At 57.7% G+C, this 24,077-nt stretch overlaps 1 protein-coding gene across 7 annotated transcripts in view; it reads left to right on the top strand.

Annotated features, from left to right (window-relative positions):
• NEDD4L (NEDD4 like E3 ubiquitin protein ligase) overlaps positions 1-24,077 on the top strand; it is a 108,283-nt gene that overhangs the window by 374 nt on the left and 83,832 nt on the right. The gene's annotated exons all lie outside the window — the stretch shown is intronic.

The following is a 24,077-nucleotide window of genomic DNA, read 5'->3' as shown; positions in this document are numbered from 1 at the left end:
TGGGGAAAGCGGCCCCGCCGGGTCCCGCAGCTCCGCCGTGCCCGGCAGCGGCCCCGCCGGGTCCCGCAGGGCTGCCGTGCCCGGCAGCGGCCCCGCCGGGTCCCGCAGGGCTGCCGTGCCCGGCAGCGGCCCCGCCGGGTCCCGGAGGGCTGCCGTGCCCGGCAGCGGCCCCGCCGGGTCCCGCAGGGCTGCCGTGCCCGGGAGCGGCCCCGCCGGGTCCCGCAGCTCTGGAGGGAGCGGCCCCGCCGGGTCCCGCAGCTCTGGGGAAAGCGGCCCCGCCGGGTCCCGCAGCGCTGCCGTGCCCGGGAGCGGCCCCGCCGGGTCCCGCAGCTCTGGAGGGAGCGGCCCCGCCGGGTCCCGCAGCGCTGCCGTGCCCGGGAGCGGCCCCGCCGGGTCCCGCAGCGCTGCCGTGCCCGGGAGCGGCCCCGCCGGGTCCCGCAGCGCTGCCGTGCCCGGGAGCGGCCCCGCCGGGTCCCGCAGCGCTGCCGTGCCCGGGAGCGGCCCCGCCGGGTCCCGCAGCGCTGCCGTGCCCGGGAGCGGCCCCGCCGGGTCCCGCAGCGCTGCCGTGCCCGGGAGCGGCCCCGCCGGGTCCCGCAGCGCTACCGTGCCCGGGAGCGGCCCCGCCGGAGCGGCCCCGCCGCAGCCGTGTCAGACACCGCCTGGCCCCGCGCAGATGCACCGATAAGCGCGGTGGAACCCGCGATAACCAACCGCCGTGTGCCGGCTTTATCGGCCGATGTCTTCTGCAGAACCAAACTAATCACAAGGCGTGAGCCGAACAGTCCAGTTTATCTTACGCGAATGTTAAAAAGGCTCTTTAATGCCTTTTTTGTTTCGCTGCCATGGTCAGGCGCGCCTTTCCTGAGCAGCCAGTGTGATAGAGCATCAGCAGCGGGCAGGCTGCCTTACTGGGCTGTGGCTTCAGGGGATCCGCTGGGAGCAGCGCACATATCGCTTGTGTTTTTACTGGAGTGAATAAAAACTGTAACAGCGTTGCATCCGGTTTTATGGGGCCGAACACGACGGGTGATCTGTTAGTCTGTTTGTGGTGTAGAAGGAACTGACACTGGAAAAAAAAGTCTTTGCCTTGTGTAGCTGATGGACAGTGTTTGTTACCTGTATTTCGGTGGCATCCAGTCTAGAGGACTGTAGCGTTTAGTTGTCATTGGAAAGGAGGTTTTTGGGCTGGAGTGGGTGTTTTGCTGAAGGAGGGGAGTGTGTTCATTCTGTTGTTGATTTATGAAGCTGAAGGCAGTGATTGCAAATGCTCTGCATGTGTGTGGAGGTAAGGGAGAAGGGAGGGCGATGCTGGAGCCTTGGGTGATGTAGGCAGCAAGCACCACACCAGAGGAGAACCTTCTCCTCCCTGGGCTGTTTCCATAAGCCTTTGTGTGAGGACGGGGGTGGCTGACAGCAATCCCCGAGCAGCTCTGGGCCAGCTCCGTGTGTCACCCGGGCCCACTGCTGAGCCATCTGTGGGGATCCTGCCTGCTCCCAAGGGATCTGTGGGGATCCTGCCTGCTCCTGGGGTGCTGGGGGCTCTGTGGGGATCCTGCCTGCTCCCAAGGGATCTGTGGGGATCCTGCCTGCTCCCAAGGGATCTGTGGGGATCCTGCCTGCTCCTGGGGTGCTGGGGGCTCTGTGGGGATCCTGCCTGCTCCCAAGGGATCTGTGGGGATCCTGCCTGCTCCTGGGGTGCTGGGGGCTCTGTGGGGATCCTGCCTGCTCCCAAGGGGTCTGTGGGGATCCTGCCTGCTCCCAAGGGATCTGTGGGGATCCTGCCTGCTCCCGGGGTGCTGGGGGCTCTGTGGGGATCCTGCCTGCTCCCAAGGGATCTGTGGGGATCCTGCCTGCTCCTGGGGTGCTGGGGGCTCTGTGGGGATCCTGCCTGCTCCCAAGGGGTCTGTGGGGATCCTGCCTGCTCCCAAGGGATCTGTGGGGATCCTGCCTGCTCCCGGGGTGCTGGGGGCTCTGTGGGGATCCTGCCTGCTCCCAAGGGATCTGTGGGGATCCTGCCTGCTCCTGGGGTGCTGGGGGCTCTGTGGGGATCCTGCCTGCTCCCAAGGGATCTGTGGGGATCCTGCCTGCTCCTGGGGTGCTGGGGGCTCTGTGGGGATCCTGCCTGCTCCTGGGGTGCTGGGGGCTCTGTGGGGATCCTGCCTGCTCCCAGGGCATCCCAGTTGCTGGGGGCCCTCACAGGCTTGAGGAACAGCTGAGGCCAGCCGGGCTTGCTGTCCCTGTATGGGCAGCCCAGAACATTTGACTGGGGGCACTTTCCTGCTCATACGAGCAGGTGTGATCTGTGAGGAAAACGTGACCTGGGGCTATCCTGCCAGTCCCGGGTCGGTGGCTGGGAACATCCCTCTGGAGCCTGGGGGCTGCTGCTGCCACTGCCTGTTCTGTTGTGCTGTGCTCGCTGTGCCTTTTGTTCCTGCCTCCCGCCTCAACATATGCTGGTACTTGCACAGAATGCTAAAGAGAAACACATACAGGGAGAAAGAATCCCACTGGCTGGGCCGCTCTCACCTTGGCTCCGAGGTGGAGGGATCCTGGGAGAGCAGGGGCTGTTCCTGGCATGGTGCTCAGTGCCAGCTGGTGCTGGGACCTGTCCTGTGGAGCAGTGGCAAGGAAGTGCCTCTGCCACTCACCTACCCAGGTAAAGCCAAGCTGCTGGAGAAGGAGCTGCTGGGCACAGCAAGGCTCTGGGCACTCAGCTGCAGCAATGACTGAGAACTGGACACTTCTCAGGATGGAGCAGTGACCATCTGACACTAAAGCGGGAGCCCACAAATGGAAATAGGGTGGAAAAGGGATGGAGGTGAGGAGGGGCAGGGAGAAGGGTGCAGGCCATACCCAGAGCCCGGTGGCCTGCACTCTCCTTATCCCAAGAACCTGAGCTGCTGTCGGGTCTGTGGTGATGGGCAGGGAGAGCACGGCACAGGAGGAGGTTTTCCCTCGGGAGGGCAAGTGTAAATAAGCTCCAGTGAAGGTAAAGCTCTGGAGGGCCGAGGAAGGCAGGTGTGCTGACAGCTCACTGCGTGCTGGCTTGTGTGGGTAAGGACTTCCCATTGGCACTGACTTGGACTTGGCATGTCGTGTTCTTTTGAAAAGCAGAGCTCTTCTAGCTGTGAGAGCCTGAGTCGGTGCACGTATTCAAGCTATTCATTTCCTTTGTTCCTGCCTGGGTTTGAGATGCAGTTTGCAGTTCTGTTGTAGATGTTTCTGGAGAGCCCTGAGCTGGCCTTGTGCAGGGCTTCCACTCCTGGCATGTTTGCTGATGGGGAAACACGGTGGTTTACACGTAAGTCGGACCTGCAGAATGACTTCCCCGAGAACCAGCAGCGTGTCCTGCTGACCAGAGGCAGAGTTCCCTCCTGCCTGCACAGTCAGGGTGTGGGGTAGCCCTCTCTGTGTGCCAGCGTGTCTGCAGGGTCTGGGCCTGCACTGGGCCCTCTGGGGGGCCACATGGGCATCTGCTCCCTTTTCCCAGGGACTCTGATGGGCACTGGGACACTCAGGATGTGTCCCCTCAGGACTGGGGATCACTGAGTCACAGGGGACAGGCCAACCATTGCAGTTTGCCTTGGCACACCATGTTGTGTTCTCAGATCAACCTCTTTGTAAACCTGAACTGTAAAAGGGTTTAGTTCAGTGTATTAGTTACAATGAACTGTAAATCAGGTCCACGTCCTGCCGGGTTTTCACTGTGAGGGTGACCCCAGCACTGGGCCCGGCTGCCCAGGGGAGTGTCAGAGCTCCATCTCCGGGGGCTGTCGGAGCTCCATCCTCGGGGGGCTGTCGGAGCTCCATCCTCGGGGGGCTGTCGGAGCTCCATCCTCGGGGGGCTGTCGGAGCTCCATCCTCGGGGGGCTGTCGGAGCTCCATCCTCGGGGGGCTGTCGGAGCTCCCTCCCGGGGGCTGTCGGAGCTCCATCTCCGGGGGTCTGTCGGAGCTCCATCCTCGGGGGGCTGTCGGAGCTCCATCCTCGGGTCTGTCGGAGCTCCATCCTCGGGGGGCTGTCGCAGCTCCATCCTCGGGGGGCTGTCGCAGCTCCATCCTCGGGGGGCTGTCGGAGCTCCATCCTCGGGGGCTGTCGCAGCTCCATCCTCGGGGGCTGTCGCAGCTCCATCCTCGGGGGGCTGTCGCAGCTCCATCCTCGGGGGGCTGTCGGAGCTCCATCCTCAGGGCTGTCGGAGCTCCGTCCTCGGGGGGCTGTCGGAGCTCCGTCCTCGGGGGGCTGTCGGAGCTCCGTCCTCGGGGGGCTGTCGGAGCTCCGTCCTCGGGGGGCTGTCGGAGCTCCATCCTCGGGGGCTGTCGCAGCTCCATCCCCGGGTCTGTCACAGCTCCATCCTCGGGGGGCTGTCGCAGCTCCATCCTCGGGGGGCTGTCGCAGCTCCATCCTCGGGGGGCTGTCGCAGCTCCATCCTCAGGGCTGTCGGAGCTCCATCCTCGGGGGGCTGTCGGAGCTCCGTCCTCGGGGGCTGTCACAGCTCCATCCTCGGGGGCTGTCGGAGCTCCCTCCCGGGGGGCTGTCGGAGCTCCCTCCCGGGGGGCTGTCGGAGCTCCATCCTCGGGGGGCTGTCGGAGCTCCGTCCTCGGGGGGCTGTCGGAGCTCCGTCCTCGGGGGGCTGTCGGAGCTCCGTCCTCGGGGGGCTGTCGCAGCTCCATCCTCGGGGGCTGTCACAGCTCCATCCTCGGGGGCTGTCACAGCTCCATCCTCGGGGCTGTCGCAGCTCCATCCTCGGGGCTGTCGCAGCTCCATCCTCGGGGCTGTCGCAGCTCCATCCTCAGGGCTGTTGGAGCCATCTGGACGTGGGCCTGGCCACCGGCTCTGGCTTGAGCAGCAGATGGGCCAGGTGACCTCCAGAGGCCCCTGCCAACCTCGGCCTCTCTGTGGTTCTGTGCAATAATATTTATACAGGCCACTGGAAGCTTAGGCACTCTTGTGCAGTCCTTAAATATCAGTATATTTAAAAACTTACAGCCCTTCATAAGTGAAAATATTTGGGAATGAAATGCACCTCTCCTTTCAGTTTCGTTCTCAAGAGTCTTGTGCTTGAATGTTTTCCAAACAAGTTCACAAACATTCCCTCGCCCTTTCTCAGTGGCCTTGGGTGGAAGTAAACCTTGCAGCTCTTTGGGTCTCTTTTGGTTGAGGTTGTAATGGATCTTCACAACAAAATCCTTGAAGAAGGAATGTCTTTTTATATTTTAAAATATTAGGGGGAAAAAAGAGGCTTGTCTCTGAAACTGCTCTCTGCAATTCCAGCGTTCTTCTCAAGTTCTATTCAACTTCTGTGGCTTGTGATTGAATCAACTGGAATTGGAAGCTTCCTACTGAGATGACATTTTGTCATGCCTTAGAATTTGTCAAAAAGGACCTTATGTTCTTGCAAATATCTCAGTGCGTGCGATACAGTCCCATATGCCTCCAGATAAGTAGCTGTGCATGTAGTCACTGCAGCCTGACCTTTCTTCCTGTGGGCAAACCTTGTGCCTCAGGAACAGCTCCTGGAGGGTTTCAGGCCTCGGAAGACTCTGTGGCACTTTGCTTTAAAGAGATGGGATCTGGGGAAAGAGGAGCAAACCCGGGGCTGGGTATGATGGAGATGGATCCTGTGGACAGGAATGAAATGATTAATTCCTGCAAAGCACAGGCTTACCTGTGCTGACGTCAGGGGAAGGAATAACCCAAGGTTTGCCACAGTGGTGCCAGGGTGAGTGCAGCTCAGTCTGTGATGGATGAACTGTCTGGTTGTGCCAACTGCCTCAGACTGAGGCGGATGGGAGGTTGGTTTGGTGCCTCGTGTTTACGTGCTCCTGATGGATTTGTTGCTGTGGAATGATCTCCCTTGAGGGTGTCTCCTTCCCTGTACTCGGGTGTCACGTTAACAGATCCATGAGGTGGGGCTGGGGAGGCCTCAGTGGGAGGAGGTTCCTGCTCACCATCGATGGGGAAGGGCCGAGGCTTTCCCTCCTCCCTGGGCTTGGTGACAGAGCAGTGGCCTGCGGGAGCTCCGCTTTGCGTCTCTCTCCTTTGCGTCTCAAGCAAACCTGAGCTTTGGAAGTGAGCAGGATGCTGAGCTGTGGGGAAGTGTCAGTGTTGCAGATGGTTGCAGTGGATTTCAGGTGCCATTCCCTGCCCCGTGGCCTCGGTGTGTGGAGTCCCTGCTGCTCACCAGCTGCCACACTGCCCTGGCACGGCCAGACGTGATTCCTGAGCCCAGGCTGGGGAAGGGGCTCCAGAGCACGGCCTTCATTGCACTGGGGCCCAGCTCGGCTTCTGAGGCAGCACTGGAGTGCCGGCACTGGGAGGGCACTGTGGGGGGCACTGTGGGGGGCACTGTGGGGGCACTGTGGGGGCACTAGGAGAGCCCTGGGGCACTGGAGTGCCGGCGCTGGGGCACTGGGAGGGCACTGGGAGGACACTGGAGTGCCAGCACTGTGGCACTGGGAGGGCACTGGAGTGCCGGCGCTGGGGCACTGGGAGGGCACTGGGAGGGCACTGGAGTGCCGGCGCTGGGGCACTGGGAGGGCACTGGAGTGCCGGCACTGGGACACTGGGAGGGCACTGTGGCACTGGAGTGCCAGCACTGTGGCACTGGGAGGGCACTGTGGCACTGGGAGGGCACTGGGGGAACACTGTGGCACTGGGAGGGCACTGGGAGGGCATTGGGTGAAGGCGCTGATGTGCCAGAGAAGCAGCTCATGGGCAGCGGTGGCTCCTCAGCTGCCAGGTGGGAAGGGGCAGTGTGGGGGGCCAGCATGCCCTGGGGGGCTTCAGCTGCAAACCTGAGCCTGGAGCCTGTTCTGTGGACAAGCCCCTGGTGGTCCTGGAGCAGATGCACCAAACACAGACCCTTTCCATGGGAGCCTGTTCTGTGGACAAGCCCCTGGAGGTCCTGGAGCAGATGCACCAACCCTAACCCTAACCCTTTCCATGGGAGCCTGTTCTGTGGACAAGCCCCTGGAGGTCCTGGAGCAGGTGCACCAAACACAGACCCTTTCCATGGGAGCCTGTTCTGTGGAAGCCCCTGGTGGTCCTGGAGCAGATGCACCAAACACAGACCCTTTCCATGGGAGCCTGTTCTGTGGAAGCCCCTGGAGGTCCTGGAGCAGATGCACCAACCCTAACCCTAACCCTTTCCATGGGAGCCTGTTCTGTGGACAAGCCCCTGGAGGTCCTGGAGCAGATGCACCAACCCTAACCCTAACCCTTTCCGTGGGAGCCTGTTCTGTGGAAGCCCCTGGTGGTCCTGGAGCAGATGCACCAAACACAGACCCTTTCCATGGGAGCCTGTTCTGTGGAAGCCCCTGGAGGTCCTGGAGCAGATGCACCAACCCTAACCCTTTCCATGGGAGCCTGTTCTGTGGACAAGCCCCTGGAGGTCCTGGAGCAGGTGCACCAAACACAGACCCTTTCCATGGGAGCCTGTTCTGTGGAAGCCCCTGGTGGTCCTGGAGCAGATGCACCAAACACAGACCCTTTCCATGGGAGCCTGTTCTGTGGAAGCCCCTGGAGGTCCTGGAGCAGATGCACCAACCCTAACCCTAACCCTTTCCATGGGAGCCTGTTCTGTGGACAAGCCCCTGGAGGTCCTGGAGCAGATGCACCAACCCTAACCCTAACCCTTTCCATGGGAGCCTGTTCTGTGGACAAGCCTCTGGTGGTCCTGGAGCAGATGCACCAAACACAGACCCTTTCCATGGGAGCCTGTTCTGTGGAAGCCCCTGGTGGTCCTGGAGCAGATGCAGCAAACACAGACCCCTCACGCAGGAGCTCTGCTGTTGCTGCTCTGGATGCTCCAGTTACATAAAGCTGACTCTGCCACCCCAGAGTGAGAGGGGCCTCCCCTGGTCACAGCACTCACAGTGTCTTGGCAATACCCAATTCAGAATAGTGACTTCTCTATTGACTTTTTAAATGGAAAAGAACCCTGAATTGCCTTTATAGACTCTTAAGTGCACTGGCTGCAGGGATAGTGTGTAAACTTTAAATGATGATTAAAAAGTCCAGCTAAGGAAGCATTTCATAAATGACAGGGCTTGCAGATCTCCTTGTGTGGCAGAATAACAAAACAGGCTGTGGTTCTCAGGAGGTCAATAGATTTTTATGAGAGACTACACTTCGAACCTGCTTTTATGAGTTATCAGCCTGTTTTGGTCACTAGTACTGACACTAAGTGAATTCTAGTTTTAATGTAAAATTGATGTAAAGACTCTTCAGGGGGCTTGTATTAAAATGTGTGTCTGAGGGAGTGAAGAAGTGTCAGTTTTAGACATACCCCGTTTAGAGATGGCTCCGTCTCCCCTGGCCGGTCTCTCCTGTGCAGGTGGTGGGACCAGCGCTCCCAGTGCTGCCTTTGGGAAGGGGGCTGAGCGTTCCTGGGCTCTGTGAGGAGGGCTGGCCATTGGAGGGCACTGTGTAGTGGTGAATGGGAGCTCAGGGTTCTCCTCTGCTCCTGCACAGGGAGAGGCCATTTTCGGGGGATAAACATGGACTGTGAGCCCCACACCAGTTGAGGGGCAGGTCGTGACTCTGCAGGCACAGCCTGCTCTGGGGGTACCGTAAGCAGCTCTCTGATGGGAGGTTTTGGGGTGTGTTTTGGACACAGAACCAGGCATGGTGCGGGTGTTAATGAGCCTCCCTGTCAGAAGGGAATCAGTGCCATATTTTGGGGTGCTGTGGGGAGGAGGAGAGCACCCCTGCAGCCTCTGGGTTGGAGCTGTGTCTCCAGCCAGGGAAGGGTTCCGTGGGATGCAGTATTTGCCCTTCCTAAGCCAAGCACAGGGCCTGGTGCAGGGTGGGCTGTCTGTGCAGGTGCCTCAGGAACCAGGGGCCACATCAGGTGGTGCTGTGCAGGCAGCCTGGGGGCTGGATTGGGCCGAACTGGCAGCTCCTCAGCCCCAGAGGAGTGGATGGGGCCAAGTCCTTTTGCCTAATTAAAGTCTGTGGCACATAAATTGGGACTCCTGAGCGAGCTGGAAACCTCCAGGCCTTGCAATAGCAGTGAGGGCTGGATTATCTAACAGCTTCAGTCACTGGGAAGTTGGAGATGTGATGGCAATGGGCAGGAGTAGCTTGGTTTAATTACAGGTAAATTTTGGTGTTGCTGAACAGAAATCTCATTAACTTCCATAAATTTCTCCATCTTTTTTTTCACGGCTGCTTCCTCGTGTTTCATTGTGTTGGAGGAGGGGTTACTGTGGCAGGGCAGAAACGCTGCTGGGCAGCCGTGTCCCTCTGGGAGGAGGTGCAGAGCAGTGTGGTGCTCTCTGTTATTTTGGGTGAGCTGGGTAGGAATGTGGTGTGGGCTGGGTGACTCCTGCCCCCACACTGCGAGGGAGGAATGTGGTTTTACTGCCGGTGTTGGGACCTGGAGCTGCTGCCAGGGCAGTGCTCACACCTGCCAGGGCCCACCTGGAGCTGCAGCTCTCAGAGGTGTTTAACCTGCCTGCACACCAGCGTTTCCAGCATGGGGGCCCTCAGCCACCCAGTGCCCAGAACTGGAGCACTCCCTTCCCCTGGTCCCGCCTCTTTTCCTCTCCCCTCCCAGAAAGAAGAAAGAAAAACAAATCCTTAGGAAAGGGATTGTTTTCTGCAGAGAAGCAGCCGTTAACTAGTAATTAATTTTAAAATAAGACGTGGTTAAATTGCACAGGCCTGGAAGCTAATTGCATTTCAAATAGTTAAAAACAAACCAGCCCACCAAAACAACCCCAAAGCTTCAACAAAACAAATCCAGAAACTTGATTCTTGAGCTGTATTGCAGAATGTCTGTCTGCCAGGTGATATCCTGCCTGGGCTACAGACTTGGTGTACACATTGGTAGTTGTTCACTTTTCCCTCCCTCCCTCTGTTTGACTGTAGTTCCTGTGCACTGGCAGGCTGTAGGTGTTTGTCAGGAACCTGGTTTCTAGGATTAGGAACCTGGGCTGTGCTCAGATGAAATATCTGCAGTTCTGAGCACACTGGCAGTTATGAGGAATGAGCTGAGCTTTGCCATTAAGCCCCAGCTCCTCGTTTTTGTGCCTGCCTGCAGGGATCAGCGTGGCTGAATTGGTGTCCTGCCAGCTCGAGACAGGTTTTCCTGTTTCCCTGCAGTTTATCTGCTGGAGAGGAGCAGAACAGTTTGGATCAGCTCACAGCCGTGCCATCCTCTCCTCTGGCAGCTCCAGGGTGGAATAATCCTGGCTGCAGGCTGGGAGTGTGTTCCTGTGATCGGTGCTGGGCTTCACTGAGAGCAGTTCAAGGGCTGGCTCTCCTTAAGCATCTTTGTGTGGATGATCACAGCACGTTCATGGCGGGGTTCTGGAGGGATGGGAGTGTGGACAGTGCCCAGGAGAAGGTGTCCTGGGGTGACTCCCTCACGGGCTGTGTCTGTGTGTGGTGTGTTGGGAGGGTCTGTGGCTGTGCCATCCTGCTGGCCCTGGTGTCACTGCCCCGGGAGCCGTGCCCGTGTCCCTGTCAGCTGGGCATGCAGGTCCTGGCTGTGCTCAGGTGCCTCAGAGGGTGAAGGAGCATTTCACCTGCCAAGAGAGCAAGGAGGAGGGCTCGGGGTATGTTGAATGGAATAGAGCAGATGGATTTTTCTTTCTTTTGGTGTTGTGCTCTGCTTGCCATCCAGCTCCTCCAGTGAGAGTCAGCATGTCAGGGCTCCTTCACACCATGGAGGAACTTATGTGAAGTGGCATCAGCTTTGGAAATAAGTCAGCAAAAGTATTTGACTTTCTAGTCAATGAGAAATGACAATAGAGACATTGCTTCACTTTGTCAGGGTTTGATTTCTTTCTACTGAACACCAGCCAGGCTGCTTCTCTTCCCAGCTCTTGTGTGTCTGTGAAATCTTGTTTCATTGCTGCTGCTAAAGGAAAGCAGAGACGTGTCACTGAAATGATTTTGTCTGTTGGACTGAACAAACTGGATCAGTGTCCATTTCTTTTTCTCAAAAAAATTTATTGCAGGTTTTACTAGTTCGGTAAGGAGGGTGACCAGGTGGTCCTTAACTGGTGCTGGTTGGGCGTGCTGAGGACGTTCAGCTGATCCTGGTCTGGTGTGCTGAGGGGCCTCCAGGTGGTGCAGGTCTGGTGTGCTGAGGATGTTCAGCTGGTGCAGGTCTGGTGTGCTGAGGGGCCTCCAGGTGGTGCAGGTCTGGTGTGCTGAGGATGTTCAGCTGATCCTGGTCTGGTGTGCTGAGGATGTTCAGCTGATCCTGGTCTGGTGTGCTGAGGATGTTCAGCTGATCCTGGTCTGGTGTGCTGAGGATGTTCAGCTGATCCTGGTCTGGTGTGCTGAGGATGTTCAGCTGGTGCAGGTTTGATGTGCTGAGGATGTTCAGCTGGTGCTGGTCAGGTGTGCTTGAGGGTGGTCTCTGTGGCTGAGCCCCAGTTCCCTGGCACCTCCATCTGAGCAGAGGGCTGGTGCTGGTGGCCTCTTGGGCAGCCCACATGACCCCAGAGGATGTGCACTGCTGGAAGGGACATCCTGCTTTCCCTGGTGCACCCAGGGACCATCTGTGCCTGGTATGGATGTGCTGGCAGAATCCCAGCTCTCTGTGGAGCTGTTGAATTGCAGGAACTTCGGGAAAGGTGATGAAGGGCAGAGGGATGTGGCAGGAGCTGCCTGGGGAGGGTGTGTGTGGAGGGCGGGCAGGGCACCTCTCTGGGTGGCCCTGAGCTGTGACATGGGGCTGGGCCTTGTTGCCTGTTGCCTAATTCCTGTGGAAATGGCACTCAGAAACAGTGTTAGTGGAGAAAGACAGATGGGACACCTTTACTGGAGGGTTTCCAGGTGCACCCCTGAGTCTGCACACACACACACCCCTCACGTGACCACGGATGGCACCTCTGCAGCAATTAACGTACGAGATACCCGTGACCAACCATGGCTCTCATTGCCCCTGGTGTCCCACCCACAAAGGGCTTCACAACTGCCCCTGGGGGAAGCTCAGGACCTCTGGGCCACCTTCCTGTGTTTTGTCTCCAAACTGTCTTGCAGGTGGCTCCTCCCAAACAGCGTGTCCTTGAGAGAGCTTAAGGATGTGTGAGAAAATGTTTTAGTCTGCAGAGTTAGGATGGTGGAGTTTGTAGCTAATGTGTTTCCTAGTCTTGTGGAGACCTTCTGATATTTTGTGCCTACCTGTGTCACTTTTTCCTTAGAATATTGTCCAAAATGTGCATTGCAACAGGGGCATACTTTAAAGCATTTCAGTCACGACTTCAGTCACTCTTTTGATTGACATTATTATTAAAGAAATGCCTCTGACACGGCTTGGGTTGATTAGCAAAACCCTGTGTGGTTCCATCAGCCTGCTGACACCATAAAAATTTACCTTTAATCCCTTGTGCTGCTGTCATGGAGCTTGATTTTATTTGAAATCTGGTCAGTTCAGTTCTGAACTACTTGTAACAGAATTTGTGTTTCTTCGTCTCCCACTGGCGTGAAACCATCAGCTGTAATTCAGTGCAGGTACCTGTACCCCATGGAGGTGGAGCACACAGGGATGGATGGATGGACTGACAGATGGACCCTGAGCTGGTGTCACTGCAGGCTGGAGCACACAGGGATGGAGGGAGGGATGGAGGGATGGATGGACGGACCCTGAGCCGGTGTCACTGCAGGCTGGAGCACACAGGGATGGAGGGAGGGATGGAGGGATGGACGGACCCTGAGCCCGCTGTCACTGCAGGCTGGAGCACACAGGGATGGAGGGAGGGATGGAGGGATGGATGGACGGACCCTGAGCCGGTGTCACTGCAGGCTGGAGCACACAGGGATGGAGGGAGGGATGGAGGGATGGACGGACCCTGAGCCCGCTGTCACTGCAGGCTGGAGCACACAGGGATGGATGGATGGACTGACAGATGGACCCTGAGCTGGTGTCACTGCAGGCTGGAGCACACAAGGATGGATGGAGGGATGGACGGACTGACAGATGGACCCTGAGCCCGGTGTCACTGCAGGCTGGAGCACACAGGGATGGATGGAGGGATGGACGGACTGACAGATGGACCCTGAGCCCGGTGTCACTGCAGGCTGGAGCACACAGGGATGGATGGAGGGATGGACGGACTGACAGATGGACCCTGAGCCCGGTGTCACTGCAGGCTGGAGCACACAGGGATGGAGGGATGGATGGACCCTGAGCCCGGTGTCACTGCAGGCTGTGGAGCACACAGGGATGGATGGATGGATGGATGGACCCTGAGCCCAGTGTCACTGCAGGCTGTGGAGCACACAGGGATGGATGGATGGACGGACGGACCCTGAGCCCAGTGTCACTGCAGGCTGTGGAGCACACAGGGATGGATGGAGGGATGGATGGACCCTGAGACCGGTGTCACTGCAGGCTGTGGAGCACACAGGGATGGATGGATGGATGGATGGATGGATGGATGGATGGATGGATGGATGGACGGACGGACGGACGGACCCTGAGCCCGGTGTCACTGCAGGCTGTGGAGCACACAGGGATGGATGGAGGGATGGATGGATGGATGGACGGACAGACGGACCCTGAGCCCGGTGTCACTGCAGGCTGTGGAGCACACAGGGATGGATGGACGGACAGACGGACCCTGAGCCCGGTGTCACTGCAGGCTGTGGAGCACACAGGGATGGATGGAGGGATGGATGGATGGATGGATGGACAGACAGACCCTGAGCCCGGTGTCACTGCAGGCTGTGGAGCAGATGCCGACACTGTTTGCTAAGGCAGGAAGGCACTGCAGAAGCTCTCTCTGTGTGTCATTGCTGGGGTTGCTGTGGAAACCGGCTGGTGTTGGTGTTCTGGGCTCAGCATCCTGATGTTTGTGGACGGTGAGGCAGCACTGCAGCTGCTCCCACAGCCTGGACTGGCACTCCAGGACTGGTGGTCACTGGAGCTGTCAGCTCTTGCTGCCGCGTGTCTGACCCAGGGCAGCTCCCAACACGAGGTCAGGCAGGTTCTCGCCGTGTCCTGGGTCTGGTTTGCCTCCCCCAGGCTCCTCCTGCTCCCATCTCTGGGGGTGTTGGGCCCTGGGGCCACACTGAACCTGCCGTGGGAATGGGCTGACCCCTGGGCTGGGCCCTGCCCTGTCCCTGTGCCAGAGGGCAGAGCTGGCTCCTGGCCTGGCAGTGTCCCGTGGCCACAGCTGTGGCCTCTGGTATGGACAGGTCGTGGGGAGGAGCCCATCGTGAGCAATGTGTGCTGTGTGTCTGTGTTCCCTGTGAATGTGATTCTCCAAAAATCCAGGATCTCGGTGGGAAAAGCTGAACATGGCTCTCGTCTGGGCTGCCTGAATTACCCCTGCTCTGGTGTTCACCTGGGCTGTGTGTTTGCCTGGCAACAGCTTTGCTCTGACACTGTTCTTCCAGTGGGTACAGGGGTGTGAGACACTGTTCCTTCCAGTGGGTACAGGGGTGTGAGACACTTCTTCCAGTGGGTACAGGGGTGTGAGACACTGTTCCTTCCAGTGGGTACAGGGGTGTGAGACACTGTTCCTTCCAGTGGGTACAGGGATGTGAGACACTGTTCCTTCCAGTGGGTACAGGGGTGTGAGACACTGTTCCTTCCAGTGGGTACAGGGGTGTGAGACACTGTTCCTTGCAGTGGGTACACTGGTGTGAGACACTGTTCCTTCCAGTGGGTTCACTGGTGTGAGACACTGTTCCTTGCAGTGGGTACACTGGTGTGAGACACTGTTCCTTCCAGTGGGTACACTGGTGTGAGACACTGTTCCTTCCAGTGGGTACAGGGGTGTGAGACACTGTTCCTTCCAGTGGGTTCACTGGTGTGAGACACTGTTCCTTCCAGTGGGTACACTGGTGTGAGACACTGTTCCTTCCAGTGGGTACAGGGATGTGAGACACTGTTCCTTCCAGTGGGTACACTGGTGTGAGACACTGTTCCTTCCAGTGGGTACACTGGTGTGAGACACTGTTCCTTCCAGTGGTTACAGGGGTGTGAGACACTGTTCCTTCCAGTGGGTACAGGGATGTGAGACACTGTTCTTCCAGTGGGTACACTGGTGTGAGACACTGTTCCTTCCAGTGGGTACAGGGATGTGAGACACTGTTCCTTCCAGTGGGTACACTGGTGTGAGACACTGTTCCTTCCAGTGGGTACAGGGATGTGAGACACTGTTCCTTCCAGTGGGTACAGGGGTGTGAGACACTGTTCCTTCCAGTGGGTACAGGGGTGTGAGACACTGTTCCTTCCAGTGGGTACAGGGGTGTGAGACACTGTTCCTTCCAGTGGGTACAGGGGTGTGAGACACTGTTCCTTCCAGTGGGTACAGGGGTGTGAGACACTGTTCCTTGCAGTGGGTACACTGGTGTGAGACACTGTTCCTTCCAGTGGGTTCACTGGTGTGAGACACTGTTCCTTGCAGTGGGTACACTGGTGTGAGACACTGTTCCTTCCAGTGGGTACACTGGTGTGAGACACTGTTCCTTCCAGTGGGTACAGGGGTGTGAGACACTGTTCCTTCCAGTGGGTTCACTGGTGTGAGACACTGTTCCTTCCAGTGGGTACACTGGTGTGAGACACTGTTCCTTCCAGTGGGTACAGGGATGTGAGACACTGTTCCTTCCAGTGGGTACAGGGGTGTGAGACACTGTTCCTTCCAGTGGGTACAGGGGTGTGAGACACTGTTCCTTCCAGTGGGTACAGGGGTGTGAGACACTGTTCCTTCCAGTGGGTACAGGGATGTGAGACACTGTTCCTTCCAGTGGGTACAGGGGTGTGAGACACTGTTCCTTCCAGTGGGTACAGGGATGTGAGACACTGTTCCTTCCAGTGGGTACAGGGATGTGAGACACTGTTCTTCCAGTGGGTACACTGGTGTGAGACACTGTTCCTTCCAGTGGGTACAGGGATGTGAGACACTGTTCCTTCCAGTGGGTACAGGGATGTGAGACACTGTTCTTCCAGTGGGTACACTGGTGTGAGACACTGTTCCTTCCAGTGGGTACAGGGATGTGAGACACTGTTCCTTCCAGTGGGTACAGGGGTGTGAGACACTGTTCCTTCCAGTGGGTACAGGGGTGTGAGACACTGTTCCTTCCAGTGGGTACACTGGTGTGAGACACTGTTCCTTCCAGTGGGTACAGGGATGTGAGACACTGTTCCTTCCAGTGGGTACAGGGGTGTGAGACACTTCTTCCAGTGGGTACAGGGGTGTGAGACACTGTTCCTTCCAGTGGGTACAGGGGTGTGAGACACTTCTTCCAGTGGGTACAGGGGTGTGAGACACTGTTCCTTGCAGTGGGTACACGGGTGTGAGACACTGTTCCTTTCAGTGGGTTCACTGGTGTGAGACACTGTTCCTTGCAGTGGGTACACTGGTGTGAGACACTGTTCCTTGCAGTGGGTACACTGGTGTGAGACACTGTTCCTTCCAGTGGGTACACTGGTGTGAGACACTGTTCCTTCCAGTGGGTTCACTGGTGTGAGACACTGTTCCTTCCAGTGGGTACACTGGTGTGAGACACTGTTCCTTCCAGTGGGTACAGGGATGTGAGACACTGTTCTTCCAGTGGGTACACTGGTGTGAGACACTGTTCCTTCCAGTGGGTACAGGGATGTGAGACACTGTTCCTTCCAGTGGGTACAGGGGTGTGAGACACTGTTCCTTCCAGTGGGTACAGGGGTGTGAGACACTGTTCCTTCCAGTGGGTACACTGGTGTGAGACACTGTTCCTTCCAGTGGGTACAGGGGTGTGAGACACTGTTCCTTCCAGTGGGTACAGGGGTGTGAGACACTGTTCCTTCCAGTGGGTACACTGGTGTGAGACACTGTTCCTTCCAGTGGGTACAGGGATGTGCTGTTGTGTTCTCCTCACCTGCATGGCTGGTGCTCCCTGTCAGACTGGACTGTTGAGCAGGGGCTGCAGGGCCACACGTCGGGCTCTGCTCTGTGGGACTCAGGCCCAGGGATGGGGTCAGTTCAGGACTCTTGGATCTCATCTTTTGTTGCAATCTGTGCTCACTCTTTCTTCTTAGATAAAGGCCTGACTCGTGGCACTTTTCAGAAGAGGTTCAAGCCCTTCTCCTCTGTCAAAGTGGCCATTAATGTCGTGTCAGTCCATGGGCTGATGCAGCTCAGACTGGAACATCCTCACTGTTGCACTGACACTGAAGAGATTTTTTTTTTTTTGAACTATCAAGAGGCTTCCAGTCAGATGGAACAACATGATTGTTGGTAATTGAGGCAGAGAACACCCTGCACTGTGTGATCACCTTGGAGAAGCTTTTTCATGGGGAGATTCCCCCCCTGTCCAGTATTCCATAAATGCTTTCAGTACCTGGAAGGTGCATTAGAGGCAGGAGGTATGTGACAGCATGGGACAGGGGTACAATGATTTACTGCATCTGACAGTTCTCTGACCTCACTTGGGGGTTTTAGGGAAGGCTGGATGAGGAAAGAAAATGGCTGGATCACAGTTTGAGAGCTGAGAGTGGTGGGAGGAGATTGCACTTTGCTGCTGATGGATGCAGAAATATTAGATATGCCCATCAGAAGATCCCATCAAATTACACAGTGGGCTTTGTGTGCCAGTGCAAGTGTCTCCTGGGTCAGCCAGCACTCTCATTATTAAATAAAAATTACCCTTTTGCATTCAAGCAATGGCTTGGGCAAGACTAATTGTGAGATCCTTGCATTTATTGCAGCTGACTTAGAGTGCAGGGGTAGCTCTGGCTGTGCTGCTGCTGGGATGGACTGGGCTGGTTGGGAAGGGACCGAGCTGCAATGCTGCCCTTTGTGCTCTGCCTCTGAGGTGGTCAGAGGGAAACAGGAGAAAGCTGTTGCAAAAGGTTTAAGGAGTGGTAATTAATGCTAATTTCTCTCTCGTTGCTGCCGTGCATCTTTGGCAGCCACGTGTGCTGGGATCTCGTTCTGGTTTAGACATGTCCCGTCCCTTGGCCGCTTCTGGGTGCGAGGGAGGGACTGGGACTTTGCCTCCAGCACCACTCCAGGTTCCCTGGTTTGTCTGTTGGAGTTCCATGGTGGTTTTTTCCTCGTTAGGAAAATGCTTGGGAAGAGAGAATAAATCCCTCTGCAGGATTCCTGTTCCATGGAGCTGTTCCTGGCAGGCTGTCACTCAAGGCCTCCCCTGAAGGAGCAGACTGCTTTGTGCCACACAAGCTGCTGTGTTTGCCTTGCCCTGGGCTGGCTCCTGTTGTCCCCACAGCCTGTGCTGGAGAGCAGGCCTGGATTCAGCAGGTACCAGTTCTGCATGCCAGGCTGATCCCTTGGGTTGGGAGGCACTGCCAGGTCCTTCAGGAGCATCCTCAGCACTCCCTGCTGTTCTTGCAGAGCTCGAGAGGAGAGCCCTGCACACTGGGGAAACTCCTTTGCCAAGGAGGGCCACTGGCTGAGCTGGGAGGGTGCTGCTCTTTGGGGGGGCTCCTTGTTGTCTGGGTGACGGTTCACCTGGGAGCAGAAGGTACCTGGATGCTGCAGCACTTCTGGGAAACTTGGGTTCTTTTTCTTTTGCACCAAAAGTTCTGCTTGCTGACTAAAAAAAATCTCAACACAGCCACTCTCAGCTGTGTTTGGGGTTTGGTGCTTTAACACAGACTGTCTGAATTCTGCACACCCCAAACCGCTGCCCCGTGCGGTGCTTTGGTGTCGTTTGCCTCGGGCATTGCTGGTGCCTGGGCACTGAGCACTTCCCTTGGTGTCACCAGTCCAGGTAGTGACTCCTGGGCACAGCTGGTGCTGCAGGAGCCCTTGGACACATCTGGGCACAGCTGGTGCTGCGGGAGCCGTTGGACACATCTGGGCACAGGTGGTGCTGCGGGAGCCGTTGGACACATCTGGGCACAGCTGGTGCTGCGGGAGCAGGAGCCATTGGACACATCTGGGCACAGCTGGTGCTGCAGGATCCGTTGGACACATCTGGGCACAGCTGGTGCTGCGGGAGCAGGAGCCATTGGACACATCTGGGCACAGCTGGTGCTGCGGGAGCAGGAGCCGTTGGACACATCTGGGCACAGCTGGTGCTGCGGGAGCAGGAGCCATTGGACACATCTGGGCACAGCTGGTGCTGCGGGAGCAGGAGCAGTTGGACACATCTGGGTACAGCTGGTGCTGCGGGAGCCCTTGGACACATCTGGGCACAGCTGGTGCTGCGGGAGCCCTTGGACACATCTGGGCACAGCTGGTGCTGCGGGAGCCCTTGGACACATCTGGGCACAGCTGGTGCTGCGGGAGCCGTTGGACACATCTGGGCACAGCTGGTGCTGCGGGAGCAGGAGCCCTTGGACACATCTGGGCACAGCTGGTGCTGCGGGAGCCGTTGGACACATCTGGGCACAGCTGGTGCTGCGGGAGCAGGAGCCATTGGACACATCTGGGCACAGCTGGTGCTGTGGGAGCCCTTGGACACATCTGGGCACAGCTGGTGCTGCGGGAGCAGGAGCCATTGGACACATCTGGGCACAGCTGGTGCTGTGGGAGCCCTTGGACACATCTGGGCACAGCTGGTGCTGCGGGAGCAGGAGCCATTGAACACATCTGGGCACAGTTGGTGCTGCAGGAGCCGTCCCTGCCAGGAGCTTGGCTGGAGCACTCCAAGGCCGTGCCCTCTGCTCCCGCCCTGCTCCCTCTTGGAGGAACACACCGCTGTGCCTCTCTGGGACAGGCCCTGCTCTGGGATGCTGAAGGGCTGCCCTATGGCAGCGCTTCTGTAAGACACGGGCTGTGAATGTGCCTTTTGTTCAGCCCCAGTTTGTGTCCAGAATGCCTGGCAGGACAGAAAGTCCAGCCTTTGTCTTGGATAATGAGTGGTGAATATCTGAATGAGTGTTTCTCAGTCTAGTCAGTGTCAAGTGCCATTCTGGGAACAAGTGACTGAGCTAACCTCGGAGCCTGGTCCAGCAACAAGCCATTTGTTGGCAGGATTTCACAAATTCTTAAGGAATTTCCAATATGCAATTAATACAACTAAAAACAACAAAAAACCCCCCAAATCCAACAATGAATGCAAACAACACCCCAACCCCTCAGGCCTTCCACCTTCTGCTCACAACACCTGGGCAGAAATTACTGGTATAAACCAAAAAGGTGCTCAGTATCACTGTGTTGTTTTCCTTTTCTTTATGAGTCTCTTCTTTTACAGTGTGTAAAAGATGAGCCTATTCCATTAAAAGAAAAATAGCCTTTAAATCAAGATGGTAACTGCTCTTCTTCCTCCTGCAAAGCACCTCAATGTGTGTATGCACAGGAGAGAACTGCAGCTGAATTACTGTTTCCTGCACTGGGCATGTTCTTGTTGGTTTGGGGATTTTTTACTCCACCTATTTTTAACAGCACCTTAAAATCTGTCCACATCTTTGGCTGTTAATAACGGGTAGAAAAGCCTGACCTGGGTTTCTGGGCAGAGCAGATCCTGTGGGCACTGGCTCGAGGGGCTGGTTCCACCCGTGGTCTGGGCAGAGGCTGCAGCAGAGGGATCCTTCCCCAGACTAGGAATCTTTGTGGAGCAGAGCCCTAAGGGAGAAGAGGTGCTTGCCAGAGGATGTGCTTGATATTCTTTAAAAATAAGGCACTTGATGAGGATGGAGCAGAGGCCAAAGGAATGAGCTGCTGGCGTGACTGACAGCACCACTCACTGACGTGCTGAGGTGTTTGGAACAATGTCCTCACCAGGCGAGGCTGGAGGCTCCTGCACTAACACTGATTATTAACTGCAGCCCAGAGCTGGAAGGCCTAATTTAATTTCTGGCTGGATAAGAGGGTGATTCATGCAACAAAACGAACTGTGCCAGAAAATGAAGTCTCTCTGGGAAAACTGCCATTCCTGACTTGTGCTTGGAGGTGAAGTTACTGCAGGAGAGCTTTCACAAGTCTTACAATGTGAGAAGCACAGGCTGAATTCCCTGCAGGTGTCAGGCTGTGATCCATAGGAATTAGGAGTTGATGCCTTCTCGGGGCTGAGCAATCCCTCAGACTTTCCCCCTGCTGCTGCCCCCATCCCCTTTGCCCCTCAGGGCAGCCCCTGACAGGAGTAAATCGCCTTTCCCAGTCTGTGCACGGCAGTAACAGAGCCTTGGCTCACAGCAGGCACTCTGGGCTGTTGAGAGAGGCAGCACGTGGGTTCTGATATCCCAGAGCAATGGCAGTGCCACCAGCCCTGCCCTCTGTGGCACATCCCAGAGCAATGGCAGTGTCACAGCCCTGCCCTCTGTGGCACATCCCAGAGCAATGGCAGTGCCACCAGCCCTGCCCTCTGCGGCACATCCCAGAGCAATGGCAGTGCCACCAGCCCTGCCCTCTGTGGCACATCCCAGTCTGATATCCCAGAGCAATGGCAGTGCCACCAGCCCTGCCCTCTGCGGCACATCCCAGAGCAATGGCAGTGCCACCAGCCCTGCCCTCTGCGGCACATCCCAGCCTGATATCCCAGAGCAATGGCAGTGCCACCAGCCCTGCCCTCTGTGGCACATCCCAGCCTGATATCCCAGAGCAATGGCAGAGCCACCAGCCCTGCCCTCTGCGGCACATCCCAGAGCAATGGCAGTGCCACCAGCCCTGCCCTCTGCGGCACATCCCAGAGCAATGGCAGTGCCACCAGCCCTGCCCTCTGTGGCACATCCCAGTCTGATATCCCAGAGCAATGGCAGTGCCACCAGCCCTGCCCTCTGTGGCACATCCCAGAGCAATGGCACTGTCACAGCCCTGCCCTCTGCGGCACATCCCAGAGCAATGGCAGTGCCACCAGCCCTGCCCTCTGTGGCACATCCCAGTCTGATATCCCAGAGCAATGGCAGTGCCACCAGCCCTGCCCTCTGTGGCACATCCCAGAGCAATGGCACTGTCACAGCCCTGCCCTCTGTGGCACATCCCAGAGCAATGGCAGTGCCACCAGCCCTGCCCTCTGTGGCACATCCCAGAGCAATGGCACTGTCACAGCCCTGCCCTCTGTGGCACATCCCAGAGCAATGGCAGTGCCACCAGCCCTGCCCTCTGTGGCACATCCCAGAGCAATGGCACTGTCACAGCCCTGCCCTCTGTGGCACATCCCAGAGCAATGGCAGTGCCACCAGCCCTGCCCTCTGTGGCACATCCCAGCGCTGATCCCAGAGCAATGGCAGAGCCACCAGCCCTGCCCTCTGCGGCACATCCCAGAGCAATGGCAGTGCCACCAGCCCTGCCCTCTGCGGCACATCCCAGAGCAATGGCAGTGCCACCAGCCCTGCCCTCTGTGGCACATCCCAGAGCAATGGCACTGTCACAGCCCTGCCCTCTGCGGCACATCCCAGAGCAATGGCACTGTCACAGCCCTGCCCTCTGCGGCACATCCCAGAGCAATGGCACTGTCACAGCCCTGCCCTCTGCGGCACATCCCAGAGCAATGGCAGTGCCACCAGCCCTGCCCTCTGTGGCACATCCCAGAGCAATGGCAGTGCCACCAGCCCTGCCCTCTGCGGCACATCCCAGAGCAATGGCAGTGCCACAGCCCTGCCCTCTGTGGCACATCCCAGCCTGATATCCCAGAGCAATGGCAGTGCCACCAGCCCTGCCCTCTGCGGCACATCCCAGAGCAATGGCAGTGCCACCAGCCCTGCCCTCTGCGGCACATCCCAGAGCAATGGCAGTGCCACCAGCCCTGCCCTCTGTGGCACATCCCAGTCTGATATCCCAGAGCAATGGCAGTGCCACCAGCCCTGCCCTCTGCGGCACATCCCAGAGCAATGGCAGTGCCACCAGCCCTGCCCTCTGTGGCACATCCCAGAGCAACGGCACTGTCACAGCCCTGCCCTCTGTGGCACATCCCAGAGCAATGGCAGTGCCACCAGCCCTGCCCTCTGTGGCACATCCCAGTGCTGATCCCAGAGCAATGGCAGAGCCACCAGCCCTGCCCTCTGCGGCACATCCCAGAGCAATGGCAGTGCCACCAGCCCTGCCCTCTGTGGCACATCCCAGAGCAATGGCAGTGCCACCAGCCCTGCCCTCTGCGGCACATCCCAGAGCAATGGCACTGTCACAGCCCTGCCCTCTGTGGCACATCCCAGCCTGATATCCCAGAGCAATGGCAGTGCCACCAGCCCTGCCCTCTGCGGCACATCCCAGAGCAATGGCAGTGCCACCAGCCCTGCCCTCTGCGGCACATCCCAGAGCAATGGCACTGTCACAGCCCTGCCCTCTGCGGCACATCCCAGAGCAATGGCAGTGTCACCAGCCCTGCCCTCTGTGGCACATCCCAGAGCAGTGGCAGTGCCACCAGCCCTGCCCTCTGCGGCACATCCCAGAGCAATGGCAGTGCCACCAGCCCTGCCCTCTGTGGCACATCCCAGCGCTGATCCCAGAGCAATGGCACTGTCACAGCCCAGCCCGGCGCTGAGCCCGTGACGGGTCCCCGAGCCTGGGGCCCTCCTGCCCGTGAGGCAGCTCCCCTTGCAGAGGTGCTGCAGGCTGGGAGGGTCTCGCTGGTGTTCTGGTGTCAGTCAGGGCAGCCTTCCTGCTGTCCGGGGTTCCCAGCACAGCCTGTTGGAGCAGCTCTTTGTCTGTCCCTGCCCAGCTCCGCAGGTGAAGCTGCCGCTGGTGCAGCTCCGGCCGTGGGTGTGCCGGGAATTGATCCCTGCAGTTATCTGGGCTAGGAATGAGCCTCCAATCTCAGTTTATTGTTGGGTTACAGTTTTATTGAATGTGTGTTGTGTCATTAAGCAGCGCAGCCGCTGGCTGGTTATGGTCTGGAATCATTAAATATCTAACAAGAATATGGATTGTGGTTACATAAACCACACAACCAAATCATGTGTGATCCCTGGGCTCCCAGCTGGGCTACTGGAGTGGCTACAGCTCAGCCAGCCCTGTTGGCACAGGACACCTGCCACTAGCCCAGGCTGCTCCAAGCCTGTCCCTGTCACTGCTGCTGAACTGCAGGGCTGGAGTGTTGGTTTGGCTGAACCAGAGCTGTGTGGCCTTTACAGGAATGGAGGGGAGTTCATGTTTTAGTCCTCTGAGCATCTTCTTCCTCTTCCAGAAAAGGAACAAGTGATGGTCAGAAAGTGGGTTTATTTTCCCTGGGAGGGAGGAGCATCCTTTAGAGGGGCTCTTCTCATACTGCCCTGCCACTGTGAAAAGCT

Source organism: Pithys albifrons, chromosome Z (genome assembly GCF_047495875.1).
Source record: "Pithys albifrons albifrons isolate INPA30051 chromosome Z, PitAlb_v1, whole genome shotgun sequence".
Taxonomy (NCBI): Eukaryota; Metazoa; Chordata; class Aves; order Passeriformes; family Thamnophilidae; genus Pithys; species Pithys albifrons.
This window is presented reverse-complemented; position numbering and strand designations above follow the sequence as displayed.